This window comes from Ranitomeya variabilis, chromosome 5 (genome assembly GCF_051348905.1).
Source record: "Ranitomeya variabilis isolate aRanVar5 chromosome 5, aRanVar5.hap1, whole genome shotgun sequence".
In the NCBI taxonomy this organism is placed as follows: Eukaryota; Metazoa; Chordata; class Amphibia; order Anura; family Dendrobatidae; genus Ranitomeya; species Ranitomeya variabilis.
The window spans coordinates 380,697,317-380,722,828 of record NC_135236.1 but is presented as its reverse complement, the minus strand read 5'-3'; positions in this window follow the sequence as shown (position 1 = coordinate 380,722,828).

Below are 25,512 nucleotides of genomic sequence, written 5' to 3'. Positions count from 1 at the left end.
AGGTGGCTGGATAACGTAAAAACGCCTGGGGGAGGGGGGACAGGTTCCCTTCAATTTCAGTTCTTGTGTCTGCGTGGCTTTTGCAGGACACGTTGCCGGCTGCACAGCAGGGGAACAGCTGGCGGTGCTGGACCCCACTGACACATTGGCTGGTGTTTTTCTCTGTGCAGCTAGCACATCTGGGCCCCAACTGGCGGTTTGTTAGAGCCCAGGGTCAGCAGGAGGAGGAGGAGCAGGAGCAGGGGGAGGGGAGTGTAGGCCGAAGCCTGCACTGGCGGCAGCTTTGGGTCTGTTGTGTCTGCGTGGCGGTCGCAGGACACGTTGCCGGCTACACAGCAGGGGAACAGCTGGCGGTGCTGGACCCCACTGACACATTGGCGAGGTGTTTGGCTCTGTGCAGCCAGCACTTCCGGACAGCAACTAGCGGTGTTGGAGCCCGGGCTCTGCAGGGGGAGCAGAGTGTAGGCCGAAGCCTACTTGAACCAATTTCAAAGGTAACCTTTAACCCCCCCTCAGGGGTTAGAAAGTAGAAGAGCCACAGCTTATGCAGCAGTAGTGCTGCACAAGTCAAAGGTTGCTCTTTTAATTTCGCTCCTTGCACACGCTGAATGAAACACGTATAACATTTAGCCCTTTATACAGTCAAACTGTGTTGGAGGCGCGAGTTCCCTTTGTAATGAGACGCAGCACAGATGTCAAGAATCCCACCTTGGTGCTGGGTGCAGCCTCCTGAGCGTTGTTATTTGCTGTACAGGAGTCTGCACTGTCGTGTTATCCCCTGGCCTAGCGCTGTTAGCGCTGCCCATCTTCTGACATCATTTAATGTCGGCCGGTGCGGTTCGCGATGACCATGAATCCCAGCCCCGCAGTGTCTTAACATTGTAAAAACACTGCGGGGCTGGGATTCAGGGCCTGGCGCAGCACATATGTTGGCCTCTCACACTCGGGTCCTTACACCCGCTTCAGACTGTGCGGCGTCATCTGATCCCTTATCGCATGCCACGGCCATGAAGCCGCACAGTCCGAAGAAGGCGGAAGGAGAGGAGGGACAGGCGAACTGATGCACTGATCCTGCCCATCAATCACACCCTCGCAGTCCCAATAAATAAGACACCGAGGGGCGTTGTGTGGGTCAGGGCGGCCGCAGAGGCGCAGCCAGCCAAACAATGATGCCAGAAGACGGGCAGCGCTACCAAGGGGGTTGCAGCGTGTCATTACAAAGGAAAGTCACACCACCGGGACGGTTAAATGGTCACACAGAGGACACATTGCAGACGTGTTTTCAGTTCCACATGTGCGAGGAGAATACGTTTCTGAGCCACCTTGCACACATGCAGCATTACCGCTGTACAAGGTGGCTGGATAACGTAAAAACGCCTGGGGGAGGGGGGACAGGTTCCCTTCAATTTCAGTTCTTGTGTCTGCGTGGCTTTTGCAGGACACGTTGCCGGCTGCACAGCAGGGGAACAGCTGGCGGTGCTGGACCCCACTGACACATTGGCTGGTGTTTTTCTCTGTGCAGCTAGCACATCTGGGCCCCAACTGGCGGTTTGTTAGAGCCCAGGGTCAGCAGGAGGAGGAGGAGCAGGAGCAGGGGGAGGGGAGTGTAGGCCGAAGCCTGCACTGGCGGCAGCTTTGGGTCTGTTGTGTCTGCGTGGCGGTCGCAGGACACGTTGCCGGCTACACAGCAGGGGATCAGCTGGCGGTGCTGGACCCCACTGACACATTGGCGAGGTGTTTGGCTCTGTGCAGCCAGCACTTCCGGACAGCAACTAGCGGTGTTGGAGCCCGGGCTCTGCAGGGGGAGCAGAGTGTAGGCCGAAGCCTACTTGAACCAATTTCAAAGGTAACCTTTAACCCCCCCTCAGGGGTTAGAAAGTAGAAGAGCCACAGCTTATGCAGCAGTAGTGCTGCACAAGTCAAAGGTTGCTCTTTTAATTTCGCTCCTTGCACACGCTGAATGAAACACGTATAACATTTAGCCCTTTATACAGTCAAACTGTGTTGGAGGCGCGAGTTCCCTTTGTAATGAGACGCAGCACAGATGTCAAGAATCCCACCTTGGTGCTGGGTGCAGCCTCCTGAGCGTTGTTATTTGCTGTACAGGAGTCTGCACTGTCGTGTTATCCCCTGGCCTAGCGCTGTTAGCGCTGCCCATCTTCTGACATCATTTAATGTCGGCCGGTGCGGTTCGCGATGACCATGAATCCCAGCCCCGCAGTGTCTTAACATTGTAAAAACACTGCGGGGCTGGGATTCAGGGCCTGGCGCAGCACATATGTTGGCCTCTCACACTCGGGTCCTTACACCCGCTTCAGACTGTGCGGCGTCATCTGATCCCTTATCGCATGCCACGGCCATGAAGCCGCACAGTCCGAAGAAGGCGGAAGGAGAGGAGGGACAGGCGAACTGATGCACTGATCCTGCCCATCAATCACACCCTCGCAGTCCCAATAAATAAGACACCGAGGGGCGTTGTGTGGGTCAGGGCGGCCGCAGAGGCGCAGCCAGCCAAACAATGATGCCAGAAGACGGGCAGCGCTACCAAGGGGGTTGCAGCGTGTCATTACAAAGGAAAGTCACACCACCGGGACGGTTAAATGGTCACACAGAGGACACATTGCAGACGTGTTTTCAGTTCCACATGTGCGAGGAGAATACGTTTCTGAGCCACCTTGCACACATGCAGCATTACCGCTGTACAAGGTGGCTGGATAACGTAAAAACGCCTGGGGGAGGGGGGACAGGTTCCCTTCAATTTCAGTTCTTGTGTCTGCGTGGCTTTTGCAGGACACGTTGCCGGCTGCACAGCAGGGGAACAGCTGGCGGTGCTGGACCCCACTGACACATTGGCTGGTGTTTTTCTCTGTGCAGCTAGCACATCTGGGCCCCAACTGGCGGTTTGTTAGAGCCCAGGGTCAGCAGGAGGAGGAGGAGCAGGAGCAGGGGGAGGGGAGTGTAGGCCGAAGCCTGCACTGGCGGCAGCTTTGGGTCTGTTGTGTCAACAGTCCCTCCTCTGTTATTGGGGTTCAGTAACGTCAGCTGTTCCCCTGCTGTGTGTGTGGCAATCCCTCCTACCTCCTCCAACCTCCTCCAACCTCCTCCTCCTCCACCTGTCCCTGGGCTCCAACACCGCCAGTTGCCGTCCAGAAGTGCTGTACGCACAGAGCCAAACACCTCGCCAATGTGTTAGTGGGGTTCAGCACCGCCAGCTGTTCCCCTGCTGTGTATACGGCAACGTGTACTGCGACCGCCACGCAGTCACAACAAGTTTACTTTAAGGGAACCTGTCCCCCCCCCCCCCCCCAGGCGTTTGTAACTGAAGGAGCCACCTTGTGCAGCAGTAATGATGCAAAGGGAAAAAGTGCCTCTTTTCGTGGTGCTCCTTGCACATGCGGAACCTAACAGTTATGAAATGTGTCCCCTCACAGCGTTAAACCGTCCGGTAGGTGGAACTTTCCTTTGTCGTGTGACGCAGCACAGCCATCATTTTTACCCCCTTGGCGCCGTGCGCCGCCTCCTCAGCGTTGTTTGAATTTGTCCCGGAGCCTGCGCTGTTAGGTTAGCCCTTGGCCATGCACACATTTTGCGCTGCCCGTCTTCTGACATCATTTGGTGTCAGGCTGGCTGCGCCTGTGCGGGTGCGCTGGCCGAGATCCCACCTCGCAGTGTCGTCTAATGTAATCCCACCGCGGGCCTGTGATCCGTGCCCGTGCGCAGTGCATATCCTCGCCTCTCACTCCCCTCCCTACGGCTTTTTCAGACTGTGCGGTGTCACGGCCGTGGCATGCTATTAGGGACCAGCTGACATCGCACAGTCTGAAGAAGCCGTAGGGAGGGGAGTGAGAGGCGAGGATATGCACTGCGCACGGGCACGGATCACAGGCCCGCGGTGGGATTACATTAGACGACACTGCGAGGCGGGATCTCGGCCAGCGCACCCGCACAGGCGCAGCCAGCCTGACACCAAATGATGTCAGAAGACGGGCAGCGCAAAATGTGTGCATGGCCAAGGGCTAACCTAACAGCGCAGGCTCCGGGACAGATTCAAACAATGCTGAGGAGGCGGCGCACGGCGCCAAGGGGGTAAAAATGATGGCTGTGCTGCGTCACACGACAAAGGAAAGTTCCACCTACCGGACGGTTTAACGCTGTGATGGGACACATTTCATAACTGTTAGGTTCCGCATGTGCAAGGAGCACCACGAAAAGAGGCACTTTTTCCCTTTGCATCATTACTGCTGCACAAGGTGGCTCCTTCAGTAACAAACGCCTGGGGGGGGGGGGGGGGACAGGTTCCCTTAAAGTAAACTTGTTGTGACTGCGTGGCGGTCGCAGTACACGTTGCCGTATACACAGCAGGGGAACAGCTGGCGGTGCTGAACCCCACTAACACATTGGCGAGGTGTTTGGCTCTGTGCGTACAGCACTTCTGGACGGCAACTGGCGGTGTTGGAGCCCAGGGACAGGTGGAGGAGGAGGAGGTTGGAGGAGGTTGGAGGAGGTAGGAGGGATTGCCACACACACAGCAGGGGAACAGCTGACGTTACTGAACCCCAATAACAGAGGAGGGACTGTTGACTGTGCGTACAGCACTTCTGGACGGCAACTGGCGGTGTTGGAGCCCAGGGACAGGTGGAGGAGGAGGAGGAGGTTGGAGGAGGTAGGAGGGATTGCCACACACACAGCAGGGGAACAGCTGACGTTACTGAACCCCAATAACAGAGGAGGGACTGTTGACTGTGCGTACAGCACTTCTGGACGGCAACTGGCGGTGTTGGAGCCCAGGGACAGGTGGAGGAGGAGGAGGTTGGAGGAGGTAGGAGGGATTGCCACACACACAGCAGGGGAACAGCTGACGTTACTGAACCCCAATAACAGAGGAGGGACTGTTGACTGTGCGTACAGCACTTCTGGACGGCAACTGGCGGTGTTGGAGCCCAGGGACAAGTGGAGGAGGAGGAGGAGGTTGGAGGAGGTAGGAGGGATTGCCACACACACAGCAGGGGAACAGCTGACGTTACTGAACCCCAATAACAGAGGAGGGACTGTTGACTGTGCGTACAGCACTTCTGGACGGCAACTGGCGGTGTTGGAGCCCAGGGACAGGTGGAGGAGGAGGAGGAGGTTGGAGGAGGTAGGAGGGATTGCCACACACACAGCAGGGGAACAGCTGACGTTACTGAACCCCAATAACAGAGGAGGGACTGTTGACTGTGCGTACAGCACTTCTGGACGGCAACTGGCGGTGTTGGAGCCCAGGGACAGGTGGAGGAGGAGGAGGAGGTTGGAGGAGGTAGGAGGGATTGCCACACACACAGCAGGGGAACAGCTGACGTTACTGAACCCCAATAACAGAGGAGGGACTGTTGACTGTGCGTACAGCACTTCTGGACGGCAACTGGCGGTGTTGGAGCCCAGGGACAGGTGGAAAAGCAGAGGAACACAATGTAGGCCGAAGCCTGAGAAAGTCGAAAGGGAACCTTTAACCCCCCCCAAGGCGTTTGTAGCTGAAAGAGCCAGCTTGTGCAGCACAAAAGATGCAAAAGGAAAAGGTGGCTCTTTTCATCATGCTCCTTGCACACGCAGAACTAAACACTTATAAAATGTGTCCCCTGCAACCGTAAAACCGTCCCGGAGGTGGGACTTTCCTTCGTAATGTGACGCAGCACAGCCGTCATTCCTACCCCCCCGGCGCCGCGCACTGGCTCCTCAGCGTTGTTTTATTCCGTCCCGGAGCCTGCGCTGTTATGTTATCCCATGGCCAGGCACACTTAGCGCTGCCCATCTTCTGACATCATTTGGTGTCAGGCTGGCTGCGCCTGTGCGGCCGCGCTGGCAGAGAGCCCGCCTCGCAGTGTCTTCTGATTTAATCCCACTGGGGGCCTGGGATCCATGGACATGCGCAGTGCATATCCTCGCCTCTCACTCCCCTCCCTACGGCTTCTTAAGACTGTGCGGTGTCACGGCCGTGGCATGCTATTAGGGACCAGCTGACACCGAACAGTCTGAAGAAGCCATAGGGAAATGAGTGAGAGGTGGAGGTTCAGATATGCACTGCGCATGTACATGGATCCCAGGCCCCCAGTGGGATTAAATCAGAAGACACTGTGAGGCGGGCTCTCAGCCAGCGCGGCCGCACAGGCGCAGCCATCCTGACACCAAATGATGCCAGAAGACGGGCAGCGCTAAGTGTGCCTGGCCACGGGATAACATAACAGCGCAGGCTCCGGGACGGAATAAAACAACGCTGAGGAGCCGGTGCACGGCGCCGGGGGGGTAGGAATGACGGCTGTGCTGCGTCACATTACGAAGGAAAGTCCCACCTCCGGGACGGTTTTACGGTTGCAGGGGACACATTTTATAAGTGTTAAGTTCTGCGTGTGCAAGGAGCTAAACAAAAATAGCTACCTTTTCCTTGTGCAGCATTACTGCTGCACAAGGTGGCTCTTTCAGTAACAAACGCCTTGGGGGGGGGGGGACAGATTCCCTTACATTTCAGTTGTTGTGTCAGCGTGGCGGTCGCATGACACATTGCCGGCTACACAGCTGGGGATCAGCTGACGTTACTGAAACCCAATAACACTGGGTCGTATGTTTTGACTGTGCAGACGGCACTTCTGAGCCTCAACTGGCGGTGTTGGAGCACAGGAATTTAAGTTCAGGTGGTAGAAAGATGAACACAACAGGAGACCTGGATAACGTATACAGTGACCTAATTATTTAATCAGGAGGAGGAGTGGCAAATTCCTGCGAGATCCAGGCCTTGTTCATTTTCAGGAAAGTAAGCCGGTCAACGTTATCGGAGGATAGTCGCATGCGACGGTCAGTTAGTACACCACCTGCAGCACTAAAGACACGTTCCGATAATACACTGGCCGCAGGGCAAGACAGCACCTCCAATGCATACTGGCTTAGCTCTGGCCATGTATCCAGCTTTGAGACCCAAAACTTGAAAGGGGAAGAGCCGTCTGGGAGTACAGCAAGAGGGCAAGACATGTAGTCTGTCACCATCTGACGGAACCGTTGCCTCCTGCTGACTGGAGCTGTCTGTGATGGTGTAGACTTTTGTGGGGGGCACAGAAAACTGTGCCACAGTTGGGCCATACTGGTCTTGCCTTGGGCAGAGGCACTGCTTCTGCTCCCTCTTTGTGCAGAGCCTCCACCACTGCCTGGACGCACTGAGCTGCTTTGGAATGCACTAGCAGCACTTCTCTCAGTTGGAATGGAGAAGATGATGGAATTGACCAGTGTGTCTTGGTACTCCCGCATTTTTCGCTCATGGTTCAACGGTGTGATGAGGCTTTCTACGTTGTCCCGGTAGCGAGGATCGAGGAGGGTGAACACCCAATAATCAGACATGTTGAGAATGTGGGCGATGCGGCGGTCGTTTCTCAGGCACTGCAGCATGTAATCCACCATGTGCTGCAGACTGCCAACTGCCCAAGAAACGCTGTCCCCTGCTGGAGGCGTGATATCTGCCCGCTCGTCATCACCCCACCCTCGCTGTACACACTGAGTACTGGACAATTCGGTAACTCCCTCCTCTGGACGGATGTCTTCCTCCTCCATTGACTCCTCCTCATCCTCCTCACAAACTGTCCCCTGCCTACGCGTTTGTGAGGAACCACGTGGCGCTGACTGTCCAGAAGATGATGGAAATGGTGAATCCTCATCCTCCACCTCTTCCACAACATCATCCCTTAGCGCTTGCAGTGATTTTTCAAGCAGGCAGATAAGGGGGACAGTCATGCTGACTAGTGCATCATCTGCACTCGCCATCCGCGTGGAATAATCAAAGGGACGCAAAACCTGGCAGACGTCATTCATAGTGGCCCACTCTGTGGTTGTGAAGTCTGTACGGCGCTGAGTGCGACTTCTTTGCGCCTGAAGCAGCTGGTACTCCATTACAGCTTGCTGCTGCTCACACAACCGCTCCAACATATGTAACGTGGAATTCCACCTGGTAGGTAGGTCACATATGATGCGATGTTCCGGCAGGCGGTGTCGGCGCTGCAGAGCCGCAATGCGCGCTTTTGCCGTGCTGGAACGCCGCAAGTGAGCACACTCTAGGCGGACCTTGTGCAGCAGTGCATCAAGATCCGGATAGTCCCTCAAAAAGCTCTGCACGACCAAATTGAGCACATGTGCCAGACATGGGATGTGAGTGAGGTTGCCGAGGCCCAGAGCTGCCACCAGATTTCGGCCATTATCACACACTACCATGCCTGGCTGGAGATTCGCTGGCACAAACCACACATCGCTCTCCTGCTTGATGGCATTCCAGAGCTCCTGCGCTGTGTGGCTACGATTCCCCAAAAAAATTAATTTCAACACGGCCTGTTGACGTTTGGCCACGGCTGTGCTCATGTCGGTCGTAACAGGTACACGTTCATCACGGGTCCATGTGGAGGTGGACTGTGACGGCTCCTGCAGCGATGATTCTGAGGAACTGGTGTAAGAGGAGGAGTCAATGCGTACAGAATGGATTCCTGCAATCCTTGGAGTGGGCAGGACACGTCCTGCGCCACTCGCACGGTCTGTACCCGGCTCAATGACATTAACCCAATGGGCAGTGAGGGAAAGGTATCGCCCCTGTCCATGTTGACTGGTCCACGCATCGGTGGTGAGGTGGACCTTGCTACTGACGGCGTTCAGTAGCGCGTGTTTTATGTGTCCCTCCACATGCTTGTGCAGGGCAGGGACGGCTTGCCTGCTGAAGTAAAAGCGGCTGGGCACATTGTACTGTGGGACTGCCAATGACATCAAGTCACGGAAGCTGTCAGTCTCCACCAGCCTGAATGACAGCATTTCCAGTGACAGAAGTTTGGCAATGCCTGCAGTCAGAGCCTGTGCTCGTGGGTGGTTTGACGAGAAAGGCCGCCTTTTCTCCCATGCCTGTACTACCGATGGCTGTAGACTGGGCTGGGAGTGTGTGGATGACTGGGAAAGTGGTGCTGCGGGTGGAATTACAGCGGGTCTCTGGACAACAGGGCCAGAGGTTCTTCCACGGCGATCCTGGGAGGAAGCCGAACCAGCTGCGTGTGAGCTAGAGGAAGAGGCAACACGAGCTGAAGAGGTGGTAGCTGCCGCTGTTGGTTGGCCTACCTCTTCAGTGTGTTTTTCTAACAACGCCGGGTGCCTGGTGCGCACATGTTTCCACATGTTGGAGGTATTGAGGCTGCTGACATTTCGACCTCTTTTGACTTTGTGATGACACACGTTGCATCTGACATAGCAAATGTCATCTGCAACTGTGTCAAAAAAGGACCAGGCACTGCAAGTCTTGGGAGCGCCCTTTTTGGCTTTTGGAAGAGACATGCTCCTAACGGGTGCCAAAGCGGAGGCTGCAGGATCCGCAGTCTTCCCCCTCCCTCTCCCTCTTTGGGCCGTATGGGGAATCTCTTCCTCAGAGCTGCTCCCACCACCTTCCTGTCCCTCACGCCAAGATGGGTCGAGGACCTCATCATCTACACTACCCTCTGCCCCCAACTGCTCCTCCTGGGTAGTCTCAGCAGCAGAGCACGCACCAGTAAGTGGCACCTGAGTGTCATCATCAGCTGATGCGGCCTGCGATGTGGTGACCGGAGCCACTGGCCCACCCGCCTCTTCAGAGGAAGACAGAAAAAGCTGTTGGGCATCACTGCACCCTGCCTCTTCTTCCATTTCTCCAATGCTGCTTGGCTGGCCCCCTGTTTCCAAGCCAAGAGATTCAGAGAACAGAAGTAGAGACGGCTCCTGTCCTGGGCTCTCTGTCTGCCTGGGCAATTTGGCAGGTGGTGAAGAGACAGATGGCTGCTCTCCAGTGCTCTGTGTCTGAGAGGATGTGGCACTAATGGAAGTTGATGCATTAGCTGCCATCCATCCGACAACGGCTTCAATTTGGTCTTCACGCAGCAGCGGTGTACGGCGCTCTGACACAAAGCTGCGCATGAACGACTGTTGCCTGGTGAAAGTGGGTGCTGATGAGTCACCGGTGCCCGCAGCAGGCACAGAATCCCCACGTCCCCTCCCTGCTCCGCGCCCACGCCCACGTGCCTTACTCACTGCCTTCTTCATCTTGGTTGACTGATAAAGATAAGCAGAAAAGTACTAACGGATTTGTGTGCTTATTCCTGAGCAACTCCTCCTAACAGGTATAAGAAACACTAATTTTCTAAAGTGTGGACTAGACTTTAATATGAGCTAATGTGGCCTACACAAATGTAAAGTGGTGTAACTGGTGTGTTTGGTGAACTTTATTATTTATTTCTTTTTTGGGGGCTGAACTGACAACAGATAGAGCTGCAGTCACACAGAGACCGTGCAGACAGCCGTAAACGGCGCTGCAAGGCCCAAAAACCCTCCTCTACTTTATCCTATGTAGTGTTTTTCCACAAATTAGCTGGAGACGGGTGGAAAGACACTAATAGGATTTTTTTAAATTAATTAGCAGCAGACTACACTACTTGAAAAAAAATTAAAATTGATTTGGCGGTATGACGCAGTGAACAACCCTGAGCTGCAGACAACCAGGCTACGGCTGCTCACAGACTACAGGGCGAGCTGCAGTCACACGGAGACCGTGCAGACAGCCGTAAACGGCGCTGCAAGGCCCAAAAACCCTCCTCTACTTTATCCTATGTAGTGTTTTTCCACAAATTAGCTGGAGACGGGTGGAAAGACACTAATAGGATTTTTTTAAATTAATTAGCAGCAGACTACACTACTTGAAAAAAAATTAAAATTGATTTGGCGGTATGACGCAGTGAACAACCCTGAGCTGCAGACAACCAGGCTACGGCTGCTCACAGACTACAGGGCGAGCTGCAGTCACACGGAGACCGTGCAGACAGCCGTAAACGGCGCTGCAAGGCCCAAAAACCCTCCTCTACTTTATCCTATGTAGTGTTTTTCCACAAATTAGCTGGAGACGGGTGGAAGGACACTAATAGGATTTTTTTAAATTAATTAGCAGCAGACTACACTACTTGAAAAAAAATTAAAATTGATTTGGCGGTATGACGCAGTGAACAACCCTGAGCTGCAGACAACCAGGCTACGGCTGCTCACAGACTACAGGGCGAGCTGCAGTCACACGGAGACCGTGCAGACAGCCGTAAACGGCGCTGCAAGGCCCAAAAACCCTCCTCTACTTTATCCTATGTAGTGTTTTTCCACAAATTAGCTGGAGATGGGTGGAAAGACACTAATAGGATTTTTTTAAATAAATTAGCAGCAGACTACACTACTTGAAAAAAAAAAAAAAAAAAAAAAACAGTATGAGGCAATGAACCACCCTCCCTGAACTGAATACAACCAGCTATGGATGGCCTATGTGGCTGCACTCAGACTAGAGAGTGGGCTGCACTCACACACACACACACACAGACCTTGCAGATCGCTGTGAAAACAGCGCTACAAGGCAAAAGCAAGGTGACTAGTAGGTGAACACAGCGGTTGCTAAATTAGCCTTTGGAAAGCACAAAGAAGCAAATCGCTATCTCTAAACTGTCCCTCAGTCAGCAAACAGCGTCCTGTCACTAACTGAATTCACAGCAGAGTGATCGCAAAATGGCGCCAGCGACTTTTAAACTGCATCATGACATCATTTCAGCAGCCAATCACAGCCTTGCCAGTAGTTTCATGCCCTCCATGCTAAACAGGATGTGCCCACACTTGGAATCATTCTCATTGGCTGAATTTCTGAATTTTGAATCTTGGAACTTCCGATTCCGGTATCCGATACGCGGCAAGTATCGGAATACCGGTATCGGAATTCCGATACCGCAAGTATCGGCCGATACCCGATACTTGCGGTATCGGAATGCTCAACACTAGTAATGACTTCTTCATGGCAGAGTGACCTTTTAGAAAGCCCATGTTGATACAGTAGTCATTTCACTGTGAATATTGACACAATCTTACCAGTTTATGCCATCGTCTTCACAAGGTCTTTTGCTTTTGTCTTTGGGTTGATATGCACATGATGGACCAAAGCATGTTCATCTCTGGGACACAGAAACCATCTCCTTCCTGAGCGTATGATGGCTGGACATTCCCATCTTGTTTGTACTTGTGCATAATTGTTTGTACAGATCAACAAGACACCCTCAGGATTCTTGAAATTTTACCAAAGGATGAGCCAGACTTGTGCAAGTGCAGAATTCTCTTCCTGATATCTTGGCTGATTTCTTTAGACTTTCCCATGATACTATACAAAGAAGCAGTGCGCTTCAGGTGTGCATTCAAAACATCTACAGGTATGTCTCTAATTAACTCAGATGTTGCCAAAAATCAGAAGCTTCCAAACACATGAAATCATCATATGGGCAGCCCAGAATTGTTTAAAGGCATAGTAATCTTAGTGTATGTAAACTTTTGCATTTGCAGTATGTAATAAAAATGCCTTAACACATGCTCTCTCTCTCATTATTCTGGCATTTAGCAAATATTAATAATTATGGTAATCCTAATTGACCTAAAACGGGAAAGCTTTATTCTGAATTCATGTTAGATATTGAGAAAAACATGCATATGTGTCTTTTTTATATAGTGTATGTAATCTTCTATTTTCAACTATATATACTAACCAGGTTGCATGGTCTGGCCTGCATCTCACATGCAGAGGGGATTTGCAGAGCTCAGAAGCGCGGAGTGCTTGTAAAGAGTCTTTTTTTCCCCTAACTTTATGTGTGCACATTGCTTCTAGCTACTAAAATCCACAATGTCCTGATGCAGCGCCCCAGGGTCCTGGTCGTTGCAGTAATGTCATTTTCCTCTAGGGGAGAGTGATATTACGTTTAGCGGCAAAGAAGGACAACTGCATCCAGGTATTACAAACAAGCAACACATTTCACACTCCAGGCCACCAGGGGGAGCTCTGCTCCTATTTATTAGGTCACTCCTCACATTGGTAAAACTGGTTGCCTGTAGGAAAAGTTAGTTAGTTGCTGGCTGAGCTTCGCTCAGGTAGTTGGTCCCTGGCAGGGGTGTGATCCTGTCAGAGATCGAGGAAGAAGGACACGGAGCTGTGCATGCCCTGAGAGCTGCAGCTTCTAGAAAGAGACACTGAAGGAGAACTGTATTGCAGAGAGGGTGAAAGAAGTCATAGCAAAGGAGTGGATACCAGGAGGGGATCAGCCTTACACAGTCTTCCTCCTTCTGAGGCGCAGGATCCCGGTAGCGGGAATACCGAGGGAGCAATGATCCTTTATGCCTTGCTCCAGAGATCGGCAGGACAGCTAATTTCACGTTACCTGTCCGCCCTACACCCAGGATGCAAGGTGGCACCCCCTCAGAGGATAGGGCATGATAGAGTCCCTGTAAAATGCCTCAAGCCACCGGTCATACGGGTTTGTCCTATCCATCTGGGGGACAGAGAGAGAGAGAGAGACATAACATCTACAACATCTGTGAGGACCTTCTGAGAATCTTAACAGTAAGGGAATACAACACCACAGCGCTAGAGGAAGGTTACTGATTTCTACCTGGACAAGGGAACTCTGGACTTGCCTCCAAACCGGCTGGACTCTGTCTGGCCTGTGATCTGGTGCTCTGGACTGTGGATGCTGGAATCTTCAGTAAAGGTAAAGAGACAGCAACCTTGTGTCCTTGTTCTTCACTGCGCCTCTCACCATCCACCATCTACAAACTGGGAAGCCCTGGGGATACACTTCACCTGTGGGAAGGTATACCATCTAGCTGCCATAACATCACTCCAGTGGACCCCTTAAAGGAGCGTCGGACACCCTGACCGAATACCACAGGTGGTGTCACGAACATTCAAAGACCTTTCCCTTTTACATAAACGTCCCAGGGCCACGGAGAGGGTCAGCCACCGTGACATCCCCCCGTGAACCGAAAGACCCGGTACCGAGTACCACACGGACCCATGGGGGCGCTCCACTGACACAGCAGCTTGTGTCATTGGCTGCTGAAATCACATGTCACTCTCAATATAAAGAGTAGACATCTTGTTTTAGAGCCATTTTGACAGTGTAACAGTGCAGAAAGGCTGCTCCTGATGCTGCCAGTGTTAGCAGCTAGATTTTAGGTAGTCAGATAGGCGGTTGCTTCTTACTCAGATAGTTTACTTAGGTAGTGTCAGGTGTGCAGGGCCGGACTGGCCATCGGGCAATTCTGGCAAATGCCAGAAGGGTCGGTGGCAGTAGTGGGCCGCTAGCCGGCACGAACTCCCCCCTCAGTGCCGACTCACCCCCTCGCCAGCGCCGCTGCATTCAACTATACTGGCGTCATTCCCCGCTCTGCCTCTGACACTGCGGGTGCGCGATGACGTCATATAATCGCGTACCTGCTGTGTGTCGGGCGGGCAGACTGCAGCTGCTGAGACCAGAGCCGGGAGCAGCGCGGGGTACAAGGAGAGGTGAGGAGAGTGATTTTTTTTTAAAAAAATATATCAATGAATGATAACTGGATTGTGGGGCTATTATTACATTTTATGGGGCTGTGATGTATTACATTCTATGGGGGGATTTATTACATTCTATGGGGGCTGGCTGCATTACATTCTATGGGGGCTGGCTGCATTACATTCTATGGGGGCTGGCTGCATTACATTTTATGGGGGCTGGCTGCATTACATTCTATGGGGGCTGTGCTGTATTATATTCTATGGGGGCTGGCTGCATTACATTCTATGGGAGCTGGCCGCATTACATTATATGGGGGCTGGCATCATTACATTCTATGGGGCTGGCTGCATTATATTCTATGGGGGCTGGCTGCTTTACATTCTATGGGGCTGTGCTGCATTACAATCTATGGGGCTGTGCTGTGTTACATTCTAGGGGGGCTGTGCTGTGCTACATTCTATGGTGGATGTGCTGTGTTACATTCTATGGGGGCAGTCTGCATTACATTCTATGGGGGCCGGCTGTATTACATTCTATGGGGCTGGCTGCATTACATTCTATGGGGGAAGTGCTGTATTACATTCTATGGGGGCTGGCTGCATTACATTCTATGGGGGCTGGCTGCATTACATTCTATGGGGGCTGGCTGCATTACATTCTATTGGGGCTGGCTGCATTACATTCTATGGGGTGCTGTATTATATTCTATAGAGGGGCTACATTATATTCTATGGGGGGCTGCATTATGCTCTATGAGGGGGCTACCATATATTACATATGCAGGGGCTGCATTATAGTATATCAGGGGGCTGCATTATATTCTCTGGGGGGTTACATTATACTCAGGGGGCTACAATATATTCTGTGGGGTGGCTGCATTATACCCTGGGGTGGCATCATTATACTATATGTGGGCTGCATTATACTGTATCTAGGACTATGGGGAATACATTATACTATATGAAAAACTATGGGGTGCATTATACTATGGGAAGTGAATTGTACTACATGGATGACAATGTCGGGCATTATACTATATGGAGAACTATGAGGAATATAGTATACTATTTGGAGGACTGAGTAGTGTATTATACTATATGGATGTTATGGATCCCAATGGCTAGGGGATCGCACTGGACAAGCAAAAATAACTAAAATAACGGACGAGCTCTAGGGTGATGGAACCTGGGCTGACCGCTGCCCTACTCCTGACAAACACAACTAGAAATAGCCAGGGAGCGTGCCTACGTTGATTTTAGACGCCTCGCGCCAGCCTAAGAGCTAACTAGCACTGCAGAGAAAATAAAGACCTAACTTGCCTCCAGAGAAATAAACCCCAAAGGTATAGTTGCCCCCCACATGTATTGACGGTGAAAATGAGAGGAAGGCACGCACATAGATATGAAAATAGAGTTAGCAAAACGAGGCCCGCTATAACTAGAAAGCAGAAGGATACAAAAGGGGTCTGAGCGGTCAGCAAAAAACCCTAATCAAAAACCATCCTGAGATTACAAGCACCCATGTGCCAACTCATGGCACATGGGGAGCACCTCAGCCCACTAGAGCTTCCAACTAGCATAGAGTAATATTTAGCAAGCTGGACAAAAAACAAAACAACTGAAAAGCATAACTTAGCTTATCCTGAGAGATCTGGAAGCAGGTAGTCAGAACCAAACTGAGAACATCTGAGAACATTGATAGCCGGCAAGGGAATGACAGGGAAGCCAGGTTAAATAGGAAACACCCAGCCTCTGATGGACAGGTGGAAACCAGAAACCACAACCCACCAAAGTCACCCAGTACCAGTTGTAACCACCAGAGGGAGCCCAAAAACAGAATCCACAACAGTACCCCCCCCTTAAGGAGGGGTCACCGAACCCTCACGAGAACCCCCAGGGCGATCAGGATGAGCTCTATGGAAGGCGCGGACCAAATCAGTCGCATGAACATCAGAGGCGACCACCCAGGAATTATCCTCCTGACCATAACCCTTCCACTTAACCAAATACTGGAGTTTACGTCTGGAAACACGAGAATCCAAGATCTTCTCAACAACATACTCCAATTCTCCCTCCACCAGCACCGGAGCAGGAGGCTCAACCGAAGGAACAACGGGCACCTCATACCTCCGCAATAACGACCGATGGAACACGTTATGAATAGCAAACGATGCTGGGAGATCCAAACGAAAAGATACAGGGTTAAGAATCTCCAAGATCTTATAAGGACCGATGAACCGAGGCTTGAACTTGGGAGAAGAGACCTTCATAGGGACAAAACGAGAAGACAACCACACCAAGTCCCCAACACGAAGTCGGGGACCCACGCGGCGACGGCGATTAGCAAACTGCTGAGCCTTCTCCTGAGACAACTTCAAATTGTCCACCACCTGATTCCAAATCTGATGTAGCCTGTCCACCACCACGTCCACTCCAGGACAATCCGAAGGCTCCACCTGACCAGAGGAAAAACGAGGATGAAACCCCGAATTACAAAAGAAAGGAGAAACCAAAGTAGCAGAACTAGCCCGATTATTAAGGGCAAATTTGGCCAGTGGCAAAAAGGCAACCCAGTCATCTTGATCAGCAGAAACAAAACACCTTAAATAAGTTTCCAAGGTCTGATTAGTTCGCTCCATCTGGCCATTCGTCTGAGGATGGAATGCAGACGAGAAAGACAAATTAATGCCCATCTTAGCACAAAACGTCCGCCAAAATCTAGACACAAACTGGGATCCCCTGTCAGAAACGATATTCTCTGGAATCCCATGCAAACGAACCACGTTCTGAAAAAATAAAGGGACCAACTCAGAGGAGGAAGGCAACTTAGGCAAGGGTACCAAATGAACCATCTTAGAAAAGCGGTCACACACAACCCAGATAACGGACATTTTCTGTGAGACAGGGAGATCTGAAATAAAATCCATGGAAATGTGCGTCCAAGGCCTCTTCGGGATAGGCAAGGATAACAACAACCCACTGGCCCGAGAACAGCAAGGCTTAGCCCGAGCACACACTTCACAAGACTGCACAAAGGTACACACATCCCTTGACAAGGAAGGCCACCAAAAAGACCTGGCCACCAAGTCTCTAGTACCAAATATTCCCGGATGACCAGCCAACACAGAAGAATGGACCTCGGAGATGACTCTACTGGTCCAATCATCCGGAACAAACAGTCTTTCTGGTGGACAACGATCAGGTTTATCCGCCTGAAACTCCTGCAATGCACGTCGCAAGTCTGGGGAGACAGCGGACAATATTACCCCATCCCTAAGGATACCAGTAGGCCCAGAGTCTCCAGGAGAGTCAGGCACAAAACTCCTGGAAAGAGCATCTGCCTTCACATTCTTTGAACCTGGCAGGTATGAAACCACAAAATTGAAATGAGAAAAAAACAACGACCAACGAGCCTGTCTAGGATTCAGACGCCTGGCAGACTCAAGGTAAATCAGATTTTTGTGATCAGTCAAGACCACCACACGATGTCCAGCACCCTCAAGCCAATGACGCCACTCCTCAAATGCCCACTTCATGGCCAAAAGCTCCCGATTACCCACATCATAATTGCGCTCAGCGGGCGAGAATTTTCTAGACAAGAACGCACATGGCTTCATCACCGAGCCATCGGAACTTCTCTGTGACAAAACCGCCCCGCTCCAATCTCAGAAGCATCAACCTCAACCTGAAAAGGAAGTGAAACATCTGGTTGACATAACACAGGAGCAGAAGAAAACCGGCGCTTAAGTTCCTGAAAGGCCTCCACAGCCATAGGAGACCAATTAGCAACATCAGCACCCTTTTTAGTCAAATCAGTCAAAGGTTTAACAACACTGGAAAAATTAGCAATGAACCGACAATAAAAATTAGCAAAACCCAAGAACCTCTGAAGACTCTTAACAGATGTAGGTTGTGTCCAGTCACAAATCGCCTGAACCTTGACGGGATCCATCTCAATAGTAGAAGGAGAAAAAATGTACCCCAAAAAAGAAATCTTCTGGACTCCGAAGAGACATTTCGAGCCCTTCACAAACAGAGAATTGGCCCGCAGGACTTGAAACACCTTCCTGACCTGTAGAACATGAGACTCCCAGTCATCAGAAAACACCAAAATATCATCCAAATACACAATCATAAACTTATCCAGATATTCACGGAAAATATTGTGCATAAAGGACTGAAAGACTGAAGGAGCATTAGAAAGTCCAAAAGGCATTACCAAATACTCAAAATGGCCCTCAGGCGTATTAAATGCGGTTTTCCACTCATCACCCTGCTTTATCCGCACAAGATTATACGCACCGCGAAGATCTATCTTAGTGAACCACCTAGCCCCCTTAATGCGAGCAAACAAATCAGTCAATAATGGCAATGGATACTGATATTTGACTGTAATCTTATTCAGAAGGCGATAATCTATACAAGGCCTCAGGGAACCATCTTTTTTAGCCACGAAAAAAAAACCTGCTCCCAGAGGGGACAAAGATGGACGAATATGTCCCTTTTCCAAGGACTCCTTAATATAATTCCGCATAGCAGTATGCTCTGGCACTGACAGATTAAATAAACGACCCTTAGGGAACTTACTGCCAGGAATTAATTCTATAGCACAGTCACAATCCCTATGAGGAGGGAGCGAATTGAGCTTAGGCTCCTCAAAAACATCCCGATAGTCAGACAAAAACGCAGGGACCTCAGAAGGAGTAGATGAAGCGATTGAAATCAGAGGTGCATCATCATGAACCCCCTGACATCCCCAGCTTAACACAGACATTGTTTTCCAATCCAGGACTGGATTATGAGTTTGTAACCATGGCAGACCAAGCACTAGTACATCATGTAAATTATACAGTACAAGGAAGCGAATCACCTCCTGATGAACGGGAGTCATGCGCATGGTCACTTATGTGTCCAGTACTGCGGTTTATTCATAGCCAATGGTGTAGAGTCAATTCCCTTCAAAGGAATAGGAACTTCCAGAGGCTCCAGACTAAAACCGCAGCGTTTGGCAAATGACCAATCCATAAGACTCAGGGCAGCGCCCGAATCCACATAGGTATCGACGGAAATGGATGACAGTGAACAAATCAGAGTTACAGACAAAATGAACTTAGACTGCAGAGTACTAATGGCAAAAGATTTATCAACCTTTTTTGTGCGTTTAGAGCATGCTGATATAACATGAGCTGAATCACCACAATAAAAACACAATCCATTTTTCCGCCTATAATTTTGCCGTTCAGTTCTGGACTGAATTCTATCACATTGCATAGTCTCAGGTGCCTGTTCAGAAGACACCGCCAACTGGTGCACAGGTTTGCGCTCCCGCAAACGCCGATCAATCTGAATGGCCATAGTCATAGACTCATTCAGACCTGTAGGCGCAGGGAACCCCACCATAATATCCTTAATGGCCTCAGAAAGACCATCTCTGAAGTTTGCAGCCAGTGCGCACTCATTCCACTGAGTAAGTACCGACCATTTCCGAAATTTTTGACAATATACTTCCGCTTCATCATGCCCCTGAGAGAGGGCTAATAAAGCCTTTTCAGCCTGAATCTCCAGGTTAGGTTCCTCATAGAGCAATCCCAGTGCCAGAAAAAACGCATCCACACTGAGCAATGCAGGATCCCCTGGTGCCAATGCAAATGCCCAATTCTGAGGGTCGCCCCGCAGGAAAGATATTACAATCTTGACCTGCTGAGCAGGGTCTCCAGAGGAGCGAAATTTCAAAGAAAGAAACAAGCTGCACAAGTGACTTTACCCACAAGTTCCTTCTGCTGAGCCTCCTGCTCCGGTGTTGGTTGAGGGCGAGTTGGAGTACGTGGTGGAGAAGATCTTAGATTCTCGTCTCTCCAGGCGGAGGCTTCAGTACCTGGTCAAGTGGAAGGGCTATGGTCAGGAGGATAATTCCTGGGTGGTCGCCTCTGATGTGCATGCGGCCGATTTGGTTCGTGCCTTTCACACCGCTCATCCTGATCGCCCTGGTGGTCTTGGTGAGGGTTCGGTGACCCCTCACTAAGGGGGGGGTACTGTTGTGAATTTACCTTGTCAGCTATTTCTCCAGATCTGCGACGTGTGTTGCAGAGATTTCAGGCTGGTAGGCCTGGCAAACTGTTATGACCCCAATGGCGAGGGTCTCAGAGGAACAAGTAAGTCTGCGAAGTACAAAAATCCAGCTCATAGGGCAGTGGTAACTGGGTTGACCATATATCTACTCCTAACGCCAACACTAGAAGTAGCCGGGGAACATGCCTACGTTGGTCGCTAGATGTCTCGCCCAGCCGGAGGACTAACTACCCCTAGAAGAGGAAAACAAAGACCTCTCTTGCCTCCAGAGAATAGACCCCAAAAGTTGGATACAAGCCCCCCACAAATAATAACGGTGAGGTAAGAGGAAATGACAAACACAGAGATGAACTAGGTTTAGCAAAGAGAGGCCCACTTACTAATAGCAGAATGTAGTAAGATAACTTATATGGTCAACAAAAACCCTATCAAAAATCCACACTGGAAATTCAAGAACCCCCGAACCGTCTAACGGCCCGGGGGGAGAACTCCAGCCTCCCTAGAGCTTCCAGCAAGGTTAGGATACAGATTATGTACAAGCTGGACAAAAATGCAAACAAAAACAAATAGCAAAAAGCAAGAAAACAGACTTAGCTTAATCTATCAGGAACCAGGATCAGTAGACCAGAGCACAACAGATTAGCTCTGATTACAACGTTGCCAGGCATAGAACTGAAGGTCCAGGGAGCTTATATAGCAACACCCCTGACCTAACGACCCAGGTGAGCATACAAGGGATGGCAGACATTCCCAGAGTCAAATCACTAGTAACCACTAGAGGGAGCCAAAAAGGTAAATTCACAACAGAACTAGAGACATTTATACAGCATTGTGTCCGCATAGACATTCGCCTTACTGAGCGTAGGCAGGAGAAATTTGCTGCAAATAACCGTATTTCTAACTTTTCCCTTCCTTCCAGAGAGCCTGCAGGTAAAACATCTCGGGAAGTGGAGGAGGTGCCCATGCAAATTGATTCTGCAGCGCCCCCACTGTCGCAGGGCCGAGGGGTACCCGGTACCAGGCCTCTGAGTCTCTGTTCTGGGGTTGTCACGGTGGCTAGACCCGGTCCGTGACCCTGCTGAGGGGCGCCCAAACAATAGGTGTGGATGGTGGTGGTAGTGCGGTGCAGTGCCGGTCGCCGTAAATAACGAGGACACCAGGTTGCAGTCTCTTTACCTCTTTACTGAAGGCTTCAGGGTCCTCAGTCCGGAATACGGTTAACCAGGCTGCGCAAGTCCGGCCGGTCCGATGGCACCTCCAGCGTTCCCTTTGCAGGTGAAAATCTGTGCCTACCTTCTAGCGCTTGTGTGTTGCGGTCCTCCCCTGCTGTGCTTACGGGATAGTCCCCACAACTGTTGTGTCTGTTTCTCGTGTTCCGTCACAACTGTATTTTGATGTTCTTCTTCGTCCCCCAGATGATATGGCTAGGACGCACCCGTATGACGGGTAGGCTCGGAGCTCTTCCTGGACCCTAGTATCGCCCTTCTCCTAGTATGCCCCCCATGTCTTCATAGGTGATTGGTGTGAGACAGCCCGCCTATAGCTGACTCTCCTGCCGTAGGTTTGAAGTATTGCTTGGAGCCTGATACTTCCTCGGCGTTCCGGCCACCGGCTATGCGCCTCAGTAGAATGTTGCCTCGTTCTTACAGCACGACTCCTACTGGTATTTCTCCTTGTTGCGTTGATCTCGTTTCTCACTCAGCACAATATACCTCGCTTCTTGTCCTTTCTTAGGGTACCGCCGCGACCAAGTGCAGGCGCGGTCCCGTAACGTTCTCTCTGGTTGCTAGTCCTCTGTCAGGATCCCACCCCTGACAGGGACCCCTCTGAATCTTCCCCCTACAACACCCTCTGCCACAAGGTGTTGCCTGGTTCCAACCCAGTCAGCTTTCTGATCTAACTTCCTATCTAACCCCCAGTTTTACCAGACTGTGAGGAGTGGCCTAATGCATAGTGCCCTTAGCTCCCCCTGGAGGCCAGACTGTGAAATGTATTGGTGTCTGTGATACCTGGTCAGATGAACTCCTTCAGTGCCATCAGATGTAACATAGCCCCCCTTAGCGGCGGAGCTCCAGTACTGCAACGACCAGGATTCTGGGGCGCTGCACTCCCCCCCGGTTAAATCCAGTACTCCTGGACTGGGAAGAAAACAACAATACATGTCAGCAAAAAGACATACAATTTTGAAAATGCAAGTACAAGTAAACTTTTTAACAGAGCTTCCCTTTATGGGAGGTGAGGACACTTGAACGTTACAAACATGGTTAAATACTTTAAATAACATACTATAAATAACTTTTCTTACCCAACCGGGTATTCTACTAAGTGCAAAATTTTTGAACAATAATTTAACTTTGCTTTTAAGGACGTACTCGCTGAATCCACTAAAGACCTTCTTATAAAACTTTATAAGGCTAATCAACTTTTCTACATTCTCCTTCTTTACATCTGCAGGACCGCCTGTCCTACCTGCTCCAGGCCTACTGCCTCTCCTTTCTGTTACAGGACCGCCCCTTTCTGCCCGGGCCTACTGCCTTTCTGCTACTATACACGGTATAGAACTTATCATCCATCTTTCAGTTCAGGATTACTGAGCCATCTCTGTATGGCTCCTAGGAGGACTCACTGACTAACCCCGTACGGGTTCACTTCCTGTCCTCATTCTTTTATCAACATCATTAAACATTTCTCACCATCAACTAGTTAGTTACATTTAACTTTTACATATCAGCATTGTTATTACTTTCTTTCAAAACATCATCATTCTTTAAGTGCTTTTGAGGAACATCCCCTTTAAGAAGGGACTAAGTCTCTAAGAGGTAGTGCAACTTCTCAAGCTGCAAGTCTGGTCGCAGTAAGGACTCCGGTGCTGGTTCTAAGACCAGTGTCTTCGCAAAGAGTCCTTTCCTTGTGTAAAACCAGTAGAGAGCACCTTTAAGAAGGTGCAAACTATGTACAAAAAGTTTGTAATCATGCATTGTTCATGATTCAGCAGTTCTTTATAACTTGTGCAAACAGGTAGAAAACAAAAAAGTAAAAAGCAATAGGGATCCCGGGTAAACAAAGGGATCCCTTTAAGAGTTAACCCTGGTCGGGTTGTAGCAGCAAGAGCAGGGAAACAAACAGTTAACTATTTACATTATGAAGCATTCTTGCTTACTCAGTTTTCTGGCTGCGCAGGAGGCGGCCTCCTTCCGGGCCTCACCAGGCCGACGGGTCGCGGTGGCGTGACAAGGACCGGTCCTGGATTCAGCAACGACAGGATTCCTCGTCGGGACACCCTCCTCGCTCGTGGGTGGGCACGACCCGTAGCTACATGGTGGGCCTGGATTCCCTGGGGTTCCGTGGGGACGGGCTCCGGCACCTTCCCTGCAGGAGGCTCGTCCTCCGACGTTCCGGCAGCAGCCTGGAGTGCGACGCACCGTTGGACGCCTTGAGCTATCCAGCCAGTTTCGCCAGTTTCCCTCCTCCACCGGGTATAGGTCACTGCGTCACCAGGCTCCAGGTCGCAATCGTACCTTCCCCCGCAGGGCTCCACTTCTTCTCGATCAACACGGACCTGTAGTGGCTCCCCGATCTCTTGGATAACTCCCCTTCCTTTCCGGGAGTTGAAGGACACCACAACACCCCAGTGTGACGGAGGGGTCTCTTCGACGCTCGTCAGATCGACCTGGGCCGCAGGCTGGGGTCTGTCCTTCCAGGCTGTCATCAGGCACCGCAGGTGTTCTACCTCCGGCAGGATCCTCAGGCCCTGTGCCTGCAGCTCACACTCTGCTGCGGCCGGGATGGAGGAAGCAGGGGACACCGGAGTTAGGCAGACCTCCGTGGGCTGACCCAGTCGAGCGATCACGTGTGCGTCGGCCTCAAGGCGACGTGCTATCTGCCGGGCCTCGGCTGCGGCCACACACTCATCAGACGGCGGCCAGTTGGGTCTGCCCATTGGTAGCTCTGTAAGGGCCAGTCCCTGCAACGATGGTGCATCTGGGGCTGTGTCGGGTGGTGCAGCCTCATGCTGGGTCGGGTCGTCCCCACGCGGTGCTCCCGGCGTCGCCATCTTTACTTCCTCTCCAGTGTCTTCTTCCCGCGGTCTCTTTCGTGGGCGGCCCCGTCTCCATGGTCTCCACCCTCCAAAGAGGATGAGAAGGCGGACCTCGGCTGTTGACGGACACGTCCTCAGGATGCAAAAATGTCTAGACTGGGCGGCCATCGTCTTTCGCGCTCTTCAGCTGGTTTACGCCCACTTCCACGCCCCTCTTCTCCTCCTGCGCTCTCCTCAGCGCTGTAATGGCGGCGGTTTTTGGCGGTAAATGGCAATGCACAGTCTTTGCAATAAGTCACAGTCCAAGTACAATAAATCACAGTTCCAAGGCACACATGACCTGATTCTTCAGGCTTAAGTAGATCCTGTTCGTGACGCCAAGTTTGCAGCGCCCCCACTGTCGCAGGGCCGAGGGGTACCCGGTACCGGGCCTCTGAGTCTCTGTTCTGGGGTTGTCACGGTGGCTAGACCCGGTCCGTGACCCTGCTGAGGGGCGCCCAAACAATAGGTGTGGATGGTGGTGGTAGTGCGGTGCAGTGCCGGTCGCCGTAAATAACGAGGACACCAGGTTGCAGTCTCTTTACCTCTTTACTGAAGGCTTCAGGGTCCTCAGTCCGGAATACGGTTAACCAGGCTGCGCAAGTCCGGCCGGTCCGATGGCACCTCCAGCGTTCCCTTTGCAGGTGGAAATCTGTGCCTACCTTCTAGCGCTTGTGTGTTGCGGTCCTCCACTGCTGTGCTTACGGGATAGTCCCCACAACTGTTGTGTCTGTTTCTCATGTTCCCTCACAACTGTATTTTGATGTTCTTCTTTGTCCCCCAGATGATATGGCTAGGACGCACCCGTATGACGGGTAGGCTCAGAGCTCTTCCTGGACCCTAGTGTCGCCCTTCTCCTAGTATGCCCCCCATGTCTTCATAGGTGATTGGTGTGAGACAGCCCGCCTATAGCTGACTGTCCTGCCGTAGGTTTGAAGTATTGCTTAGAGCCTGATACTTCCTCGGCGTTCCGGCCACCGGCTACGCGCCTCAGTAGAATGTTACCTCGTTC